Genomic DNA, 10,823 nt, shown 5'->3' on the forward strand with positions numbered 1-10,823 from the left:
TCATTTCAGATTTTCAGATAAAAAGAAAAGAGTGAGGAAGAGACAGAGGAGGTGAAATTAAATGTAGGGACATAAATAGGACCAGAAAGACTGAAGTAAAATGAATGGTTGCTTGTGCCATGAGCCAGCTTTTAATTGCTTTAAAATCTAAATTGTGACCTTGGTTTAAAGCTAGCAACAGTGCACCAATGAAACCCAACCAAACCTTGTTTCCGAAGCAAAGGTTTTGTGAAGTCATGTGTTTTAATCATTCTGACAAAAGGGAAATTCAAACGTATGTTTAGATAGTATGTGGAGGTGAGTCGCATCGCATAGCACTGCTGCTTTATGTGACTGGAAGGTGTGAAAACGACGCCATTCTTCGCTGGCGGAGTGAGACCTCTTCACTGACTCCTCTTCTATGACGCCGTAGCAGCCGAGCCTCTGCCGGTTCGCTCCCCTCGCTGTGCATAGCTGGCTGCGTGCTGCAAATCGCCTTCATCGGGAGACAAAGCGAGGCAGAGGTAACACAGGAGCGAAGCTACACCTGTCTGTGGATTTAAAGAGCGACGAAGAGGATTTGAAATTGTCAGTGCTGCGACAGGGATCCGCTCCACACCGCTGGTCAGATAAGAGGTAACCAGATCCGGCGAAGCCGTCTTATTACGCACCCTAAACAGATCAAAGCGCTATCATTTTACGCACAGGGGATATGGCACGTGACGTTAAATAAAACAAGAATGCTGACCTAATTGTTATCGACATGCATTATGGCGGTCAGAATAAACAGATTTTGTCTGGGATTTGGGGGGTTGTAGATCTCCCATGTTTCTGTGCTGACGACTGTTCATTGACATCATGCAATCTCACATTAACTGATTTAGTGCGGGTTTCATATTTGCCTGCATTTTTCAATTGAATAGTATATGGATTTTGGGAGGTGTGCCGTCTCCTAGACTATAATTAGCATTTATAGTATTGCTATATGTGTGCATAAGTGTTTGAAAGCAATGCAGTTTGTTGGCTCAAGTCGATGTGGTGTGGCTTTCTATGTCGCTTAGTGTCTCGGTGCAGTCTCTCTGGATGACATTTCTCCCACTCTCTTTCCCCCACTCTTTCTCCCACATACATACAGACATACTTTCCTTCTGCCTTGTCTGCCCCCTTTGTTCAGTACAATGAGCTATGCTGATATTTTAGGTCTTTCAGGTACATTTTTACAGGGCAAATCCCACACTCTGCTACCATTCTCCCTGTCTTGGCTTGCATTTATGCTTCTATTTGTGGAGACACACATGGCTGGTGTGCTTCTGAAGTCTGTAGAAGAGTCTCAACAGATGTTGCAGGTGAGGCTGTGAAATGCACGTCCAGCAGCTAACACAGACAGATGCCATCGCCACCAGTGATGTTTAAATCTCTTTCCTGCATATTTACACTGCCCTCTTTTTTTATTGACTCCATATTATTTGAAAAGCAGGTGTAGCAGCCAAGTGTCTGTGCGCTCAGGTAACTTGATGGAGTTACCCCGCTCTTCATGCTCAACACTAATGTTATGGGTGTATAGCTGTGTGTGACATATGGAACACACATGCCTCACCTTGTACCAGACCCACATTCATAATATTGAAAGTTATTCATGTCTTTCTTTATTGCATTACATAATTCAGAAATAGTCCGAGTTTATATCTCAGGCTTAGTCCAGTTCCAGTGGCACATTGATCCAGTTCATCTTATAGATTGGCAGCATAATCCAAGAAAGATGTTAAGATATTCTCAGTTATTTTGTCCGACTTATGCAGAAAATGAATCACTTCTGTACATATTTTTTTAAAATTCCCTCTGTGACAAATATATGAACATTTATGTATGCATTTGTATTTGGCCTAATCATTTGCCTCTTACTTTTTCGACCTAACAGAATTTTCTACAGATTAGAGGCAGATCCATATATTTGCCCAACAGTAACACAGTGCAGGATTTCTGTAGTTTTCTGTGTTCCACTCCCCAATTGGTCATGATTTGTTTAGCTGCACTATGTGCATGGCTGTGTGAATGATGTCCAGCAAACCATGGGGGGAAACAGTCTCTGTAAAACCCGGTGTTGTTAGGAGAGACAGCATTTAGCCTACTTTGGATGGTACAGCCCTCAGTTCTAGAAATCCGGCTGAATATATTAAGCCCCCAAAAATGTGACCATCCTATTTTGGACCCAGGCTGGTTTGATTTTGGTAAATTTATTCACAGCATTCTTCATCTAAACTGATTTCCTGGTTAATGTGTGATGTCACACTGCATCATCATCATCATCATCATCATCATCATCATCATGTGACTGGAAAGGACCAAAAAGCTGGCCTGAATCAGCTTTCTATCTGCACTAATGTGGATTTCACCATTGTTTTCTTCCTGTCACGTGTCTATCATGTAGCTTTTTCTTTTACTGATTTTATTGACAGCTCTCTGTCCAGGTGAGATGTAAAAACAGTCTAGAAAAGCTCTTCAAACTTGATCATCAGTGGAGATCTGATTTAATTGATTGATTATTCCATATGACTGGTTTATATTCCTGTACTATTACAAAAATGCTCCATTGTTCTTTTTCTTCTTTTATCTGGAAATGTTCAGTCTCTTCCTGGTCCAGATTACAATTTCCACAAGTTCAGTTCAGGCAAATGGAACAGAACGCAACAAGTAACCTCGCGGACGAAGATAATAATGACCAACATGTTTCATTGCAAGCAGTGAACATATATAGGAAGGCAGCAATCCCAGTATTGCCTTATATAAAACTGTAAATGAGATTTCCTCCGACTGGCCAGAGCAGGCCATCCTACCTGAGAGTATAACTCACAGTGGTGAGTGTGAAATTTTGAAAGTGATGAACCTCAGAGAAGCACGATACGCAATCAACTGCTCGAAGACATTGAGCAGAAGCATTCATATATGGAATATCTCCATAATCCAACCCTCCATACAGGATGGCAAGATCATTTAGCTTTATACTGCCACTCTACTACACAATTTAACAATGTGCTCCAGCTTCTTCTTATTTTTCAAGTTAGGAGACCCAAACCAGCAGATTAAAGAAAAGGTTAAGACAGACTCAATAACACAAGAACAAACCATTTTCATAAAATGTTATTCACATTAAAATCACTTAGTTTCTGATACAAATACATACGCTGGTGAGTCTTTGCACATATGGTGTCTGTATTCAATTTAAATTTCAACTTTTCATCAGCAGTGGTGCCCAGACATTTGTATTTCTCTACCACCTCAATTTCTTGACCATGAATACAAACGGGGCAGTGATGAAAATCAGTGTTTATGAAAATCAACAACCATTCCCTTTGTTTTAAACACATTAATGTCAACTGTCCACACCATGCCACAACTGGGCCACGGTCGTGGTCTGCATCATGGAGCAGAGAGACGAAACAAGTCCCAATCGGTACAAGGAGAAACAGTTTGGATAGACTCCACTGACCACACTGGAGCCAATATTCTACAGTAGGAAAGGAAATTGTCAGAAATGCTTACCATAGGAGTTTAAATCCATTTCAAAGGAGTGAGAGGATAACTCGTTTAGTCAGGGTAACTGTTTTGTTATGGCTGCAGCTACCGATTATTTTAGTAATTGAGCAATCTATTTAATCAGATAAGAAATACTTTGGTCTTAGTAATGAGCATAAATATTCAAAAGAAAAAAAACACGCATCTTTGAGAATGAGCTGCTCATTGGTTTCCATTTTTAAAATGGGAATGATTTAAAGTTTAACTGAGGGCATCTCTCCAAAAAAACCCTGACTAGATCCTTTGATTGTGCGTATGTCCCATGTTGATTTTTTTTTAAAGAAAGTATTTTCTTAAATGCAAAAATATGCAGATGATCTTAAGTACAGACAAAGTCTAATAAGAAAGTTATATATGCAATCTAAACCAAGGGATAATGTACCTTTACTCTTGTCTTCTTGAAAGGCTTTCTGAGGTTAATAGGAGGCAGGTTTTTGTGCTGCTGAAAACAGACTTTATGTTCTGTTTTCTTAAAGTCTGTTATGAAGAGATTGGATTTAAGACAGGCTCCCCAGATTCAAGATGCTGCGGTGGTGAAGATGAAGATGCTTCACCCAACTGACTTAGAAGATGAATGCAGTTCTAAGTCAGTTGGGTGAAGCCTGTTTCACGAATGACAGAAACACACAGAGATCAGCTTGAGACAAATTTCTAGTATCCTTGAAGCAGCTGTTGATGTTATTTGGTGTTATATAAATAAAAATTTAAAGCAAGCAAAATAGAAGCTCAAAGAAGGCAGAAGATGACTCGACTAGATTAGAAGAAAACTAGAACCCCAACTTTCTTTGGTGACGAAGCTCTGTTGAGCTGAATTTTCCTTTATTCTATTTATTATCCATCCATCCATCCATTCGCTTCCGCTTCTCCTTTTCAGGGTCGCGGGGGGCGCTGGAGCCTATCCCAGCTGTCATAGGGCGAGAGGCGGGGTACACCCTGGACAGGTCGCCAGTCTGTCGCAGGGCCAACACACAGGGACAGACAACCATTCACACTCACACCTAGTGGCAATTTGGGTTATCCAATTAACCTATCCCCACAAGCTGCATGTCTTTGGACGGTGGGAGGAAGCCGGAGTACCCGGAGAGAACCCACGCAAACACGGGGAGAACATGCAAACTCCACACAGAAAGACCCCGGCCTGATGGAGGAATTGAACTCAGGACCTTCTTGCTGTGAGGCAACAGTGCTAACCACCGTGCCACCGTGTTTCTATTTATTATTATTTATTCTATTTAATTACATGTGTGATTACTTTTAATAACTAGAAAGGGAAGTGAAAGGGTAAACTTTAACCCAAACCAAGTATTTTGGATTTAAACACCATTCCTACAAGACTGCTCAAAGAAGTCCTTCCATTAATTAATGTTTCAGTCTTAAATATATGCAACCTGTCTTTAATAATATCCCATGTACCACAGGCCTGAAAGGTGGGAGGAATTAAAACACTTTTGCTTAAAACGCCTCTACTAATTGAAAAGCTGTTGGTTCAATCCCTGGCTGCTCCTGTCTGCATACCAAAGTAATTTTGGATAAGATGCTGCACCCTGAGTTGATTACATCACAGAGTGAATGTTAGAGAAAAAGCACTTAGACCTTAAAAAGGGTCTTGTATGAATGGCTATGTGGGTGGATGAAGGAGACATGTTATATAAAGCATAGAAATTAGAATAGAAAAGCACTATAAATAAACTGGTGGCTTCTTAACACACTCAAGCTAATATGGAGCTCTGTCCTTAGGACAGTTCTATTTACACTTGACATGTTTCCTTATACATTATACATATTGTTAGAAACCATAGCATACATTTGCATTAGTATGCAGGTAATACCCGACATGACACACACAGCTGGATGACCTCCAGTCACCTCCAGTCCTAACCCTAACCCTAACCTCCTGATTCAGATAAAACTGCGGTTATTGCACTCATAAATACTCTGGATGGGATTACCTCTCCTCCAGTAACACTGTGGGGAATCCTGGAGTCATTCTTGGATATGTCCTTCAGTGTGCGTAATAAACATTATTATTTAGAACTGCTGTTATCAGGTTGTTGTAAGTTTGTTGAAAAGTAGTCAGTTGACCCAGAATGTTCCAACGAGAATACTGATGGGGATTTAAAAAGCTAGCATTAAATTGGGAGGGATAAGAAAACAGAATTCACTTGACTGCGAGCTGTAATTTATTGTAATAGTGATGGTAAATTTGATTCTTTTTATTGAATTGAGTGTTAATGAGTCACTCACCAAAGTGAATTGTTTTTTTCGAGTCATTTGATTCACTGAGTCAGTCAACCAGAGAGTGCAAAAAATGTACATTTTCACTCAAACTTAATTTGTTTCTCTTTTCATGTAAATCCTACTGCTAAGATGAGTGATTGAAAAAGAAAACAACTATTTTATAGAGCAAAAAGAGCAAAAAAAAATAATTATAAAGGGAACATTTATATTATTTATTTTTTATTTAATTTTATTAGTATTTTCCTCAAATGTGTTAAATATATATTTTCTCATCTGTCCACTGAGCTGTGAGCCAGGGGCGGTAATGCGCCTTAACATTGGTTGTCAACCAAGAAGAAGAAGCTGTGAGCCAGGAGGGAGGGGGTGAGTAACTCAAATGTGCTGTTAGCATGTTAGCAGAGCGATGCTACTGTGAACTGAGGAGCTGTTGTCTTGATGTGAGCTTCTACTCAGGGTTTTTTCTTCCATTTCAGAGCAGAAATGTTTTTGTTAAGAAACTGTCTGTTGTTTTTTTCCACACAATTTTAATTATAAGCTAGATATATTTCTACTAATGAAATTAGTTTGCTAACAGCAACAGGGATGAGTCAGTGAGTCAGTTGGGCTTGTGAATCATGATTCACGAGTCAGTAAAGTGATTCGTTCATGATTCGCGCATCACTATACTGTAATATAATGGTGGGATTTTACACACTGTACCTTTTAAGTCATCCAGCAGACTGTTCAAATTACAAGGGGAAATTCCATTAATAAAATTATTTTTTTTCTATGTATTGCACGTGTGTAAAGTTGCCTTGCATACAAAGTGAATGGACTGCTTAATCTTCAGTAGATTTTATTTATTTATTTAGTTTTCACATTGGGTTCTTTAATTTTTCATTTCATTATCCACAGTTCCTGTTTAATGATGGAGGCAGGTATTTTCATAGTGACAGCAGGTACCTGATTAAGAACATATTCCTATTAAGTTTAGCATAACTTAGCTTAGCGGTTTACTTTTATCAATAATTAAAATAAACTTGTGACTCTGTGGGAACCTGCACGATACACTACTTTTATCCAAATCAGTCATTTCTGTGTACTGTGTCCACTATTTGGTATTTACATCGTTTACTTTTGAATTTCACATCAACAGCGGCTTGTATCTGTTTCTTGCATGCCTTCGTAACCTGTGTGTTTATGTCTCAAGTGGTTTTGTTGGTTTCCACCTTTAGCTTTGACTCATTTGGGCTTGTCTTGCTGTTATATGCACTAAGGAATATTCATAGTGTTGCTATATTGGCCAGAGGGGCCGATGGCGCGATATGGCAGCCTTGCTTCTGTCGGTCTGCCCCAGGGCAGCTGTGGCTACAACTGTAGCTGCCTCCACCAGTGTGTGAATGTGAGAGTGAACGAGGAGATCTGGCTTCATGGACAGATAGAGCTGGGTGTCATCTGCATAGCAGTGAAAATGTATGCTATGTCTTCTAATGATGCTGCCTAAGGGAAGCATGTATAATGTAAACAGAATTGGTCCTAGCACTGAACCCTGTGGAACTCCATAATTAACCTCAGTGTGTGAAGAGGACTCTCCATTTACATGCACAAACTGGAGTCTATTAGATAGATATGATACAAACCACTGCAGTGCAGTACCTGTAATACCTACAGCATGTTCTAATCGCTCTAATAGGATATTATGGTCGACAGTATCGAACGCTGCACTGAGGTCTAGCAGGACAAGCACAGAGATGAGTCCACTGTCAGAGGCCATAAGAAGATCATTTGTAACCTTCACTAAAGCTGTTTCTGTGCTGGGTGAGCTCTGAAACCTGACTGAAACTCTTCAAATAACCATCTCTGCAGATGATCTGTTAGCTGTTTGACAACTACTCTTTCAAGGATGTTTGATATGAAAGGAAGGTTGGAGATTGGCCTATAATTAGCTAAGACTGCTGGGTCTAGAGATGGCTTTTTGAGTAAAGGTTTAACTACAGCCAGCTTGAAGGCCTGTGGTACATAGCCGATCATTAGAGATAGGTTGATCATATTTAAGATCGAAGAATTAATTAATGGCAGGACTTCTTTGAGCAGTTTTGTAGGAATGGGGTCTAAAAGACAACGTTGATGTTGTCACCTTGTCAACTATAAATAGATCAACAATCAACGATGACAGAACAACAGTGAATCAATGTTATTTCAATGTCAGTGTCAGGTTTCATCAGTATTTCAATGTTGTTTCAACATTGGTTTTGTGTTGACATTTCAATCCTGACGATTCTGATGGTTCAGATGGAAAATCAACATCTGTTCAATGTCTCCTTGCTATCTGGGAAGGGAATATGTCTGTGAAGGTTCTAGGGAAAGTAACTTTGGTTTTACTCAGAATTCTCTTGTTAATGTGTTGCTTCCGTAACTGGATACCCAGCAAGTATTGCCAGTCTTCTAGCTTGCTTACTTGCCACAAGTGCACTGTGCCACCTACCAATAGAAAAGGAAAAAATAATGTGCACTATTTCCATGAGAGAAATCCCACGCCTGGACCGTCGTTGCCCGCCATGATTCTAGCCTACGTCACAGCGCTCATGTGCTGCAATGTTTTGTTGTAAGATTGCAGATAATTATTTTTTAAAAGCGAGACATTTTAAATGAGAATAAGAAAGAAAAGTATTTCTTTGTGCCCTCCCCTGTTAATGCCCTACCTGCGCCCCCTGGCAACACTTTGCTAGACCCGCCCCTGCACAGTTACCAGCTGTCAGCTACCTAAAAAAGGATCCTGGTGTTATTTGTCTCTCAGAAACAGTTCATAACTTCCCAACTCATTCATGTCACCTAAAAGGTAAACCTGTTTCTCCATCACCTGTTCAGCTCTGATGATCCAGTAAGGACATCTCCTGGTTTCATCTTCATGTTTCCCTCTCACCAGATATCCAAACCACATCATGACCAGCAGCTTTACAGCTGTGGCTCCAGCAAACATCAGCTGATACTAGAAATTAATATTAAATAAATTCTAACAACAGCTGATCAAGCTTAAACGTGCTGCTGTTGTTTAGCGCGACATCCGCTGGTTTCCTCTTTCTGGCGCAAAGTGGGCGATAAACAAACAAGAGAGAAAAGCCGATCAGCTGATCATTGATCAGTTTCATGATTGAAGTAGAAACAGGAAAAGGGAGGGGAGAGAATGAGAGAAGAAGAGGCAGCTGCAGCGTAACGACAGAATAACTCCAGCTTTGTGTCCTTTTCCATTGTAGCTGAAGTCCGGGACAAACTGTTCCTTTTCACCTCAACACGAAACGGTAATATTTTCTCTGAATACCAGACGATTCCGTTTTTTACAGGACTATTAATTAACCTTATGAACAAAATAAAGTTCAACATCAGTAACATAGCACCACCCAGCTGTATAGAAACTCCGTCATGCTAGCTAGCACGCAGTACGGAAAAAGTCAGATAACGAAAATAAACTCCACCTAAACTTGGTTCATATCTGACCCAGAGAGACTGCAGGTCATAACTTCTTACCTGAAGTTCAGTTCACACTTGGACCGGCGGCCGCCTCGGGTCTCTTTTCCTTCTGCGTCCCTTTTCCTTCATCCACCTGCTGGCCTCCACCACTTGCTAATGTTACTGAATCTGTGGAAGCTCCGCGATAGCCACCACACGAAGTAACGAGTAACGAGCCTATCTAAATCCCAGTAACGAGTAACGCGTTCCTGATTTTGGCATAATAACTAGTTACCGTGCTCGTTACCACAATAATAATGTAGTTGCTGTAAAGCATTACTTAATAGTGCGTTAGTCCCTACACTGGTAATAAAAATTATACCGATATAACGAATGGTACGGCACTAGCTCTCATTGCATTATATCGCCTCTGTCAGTGCGCCCCAGGGCAGCTGTGGCTACAATGTAGCTTGCCATCACCAGTGTGTGAAGAGTGTGTGTGAATGGTTGAATGACTGAATGTAGTGTAAAGCGCTTTGGGGGCCTTAGGGACTGAGTAAAGCGCTATACAAATGCAGGCCAGGCCATTTACCTCATTCATTATATGGACATTTTGTTGAATCAAAGATAATTCTAATGTTCTCATAATTACACCTGTGAGTCAAACACTATGTTTCATACTTTCTCTTTTGTAAATCAAATCAAATCAAATCACTTTTATTGTCACATCACATGTGCAGGCACACTGGCACAGCACATGCGAGTGAAATTCTTGTGTGCGAGCCCCACAAGCAACAGAGATGTGCAAACACAACAACACAAACGAGCAAAATACAAGAATGGCCAACCTGAAACTAATAAATATATGTACAATATATAATAGTGTATGCATTTCTGGATGTGTATACTAAATATTTTCCTACGTGTGTGTGTGTGTGTGTGTGTGTGTGTGTGGTTGTGTGTGGTGTGGTTGTGTGTTTATACACATTTTTACAAATTAAATAGTAAAAAAAAATAATAATAATAAAATATATAAAATATACAGAGTTGAATATGTGCAAAACAAGTGGCATTTATATACATACGTGTGGATAATGTTGAAGTATTCCAGTAGTGAAGTCTGAGGTGCTAGACGGTCTCAGGCATCAGAGTCGGTGTAGATAATTCTGTCTAATATCGAGTTTTCGTTTTTTGTTAGAAGAATTAAGCTGTTTATACTAAGGCAGTGTACAGTGTGGATATGGAAACTATTTTTATCTTGATTGCACAAAAGGACAAGAGTGTAATTTTGTTTAACTCTGTAGGAAACTGATACCTTTCTTGTTAATTTGATCATATTTGTAATAATTTTATTGTCATTTTAATTTTCAGTTTTTATTTTATCTGTGTTGTTCAGCACTTTGGTCTGCCTGGTGTGTTTTTAAAGTGCTATACAAATAAACGATGATGATGATGATGATGATGCTAAAGTGCAACTGCTATTATGCTGCTAACATAACTTTGCTCCTTGCAAGAAACTGCACAGATAGCATGCTAATGCTAAGCTTAAGAAATAGGATAATATCCTGCAAAGTTTAATCTGTTTAAAAATCTGGTCTGGTTTGTTT

At 39.8% G+C, this 10,823-nt stretch overlaps 1 long non-coding RNA gene across 1 annotated transcript in view; it reads left to right on the forward strand.

Annotated features, from left to right (window-relative positions):
• The first annotated feature begins 240 nt into the window (after nt 1-240).
• The window catches only part of LOC121812612, a 45,102-nt gene continuing 34,519 nt past the window's right edge, over nt 241-10,823 (forward strand). The window contains exon 1 of the long non-coding RNA XR_006053191.1: nt 241-615. This is a non-coding gene — a long non-coding RNA (uncharacterized LOC121812612). The remainder of the gene's footprint in view (nt 616-10,823) is intronic.

The sequence above is a fragment of the Haplochromis burtoni genome, unplaced genomic scaffold, assembly GCF_018398535.1.
Source record: "Haplochromis burtoni strain Fernald_Lab_line unplaced genomic scaffold, NCSU_Asbu1 Contig_689, whole genome shotgun sequence".
Taxonomy (NCBI): Eukaryota; Metazoa; Chordata; class Actinopteri; order Cichliformes; family Cichlidae; genus Haplochromis; species Haplochromis burtoni.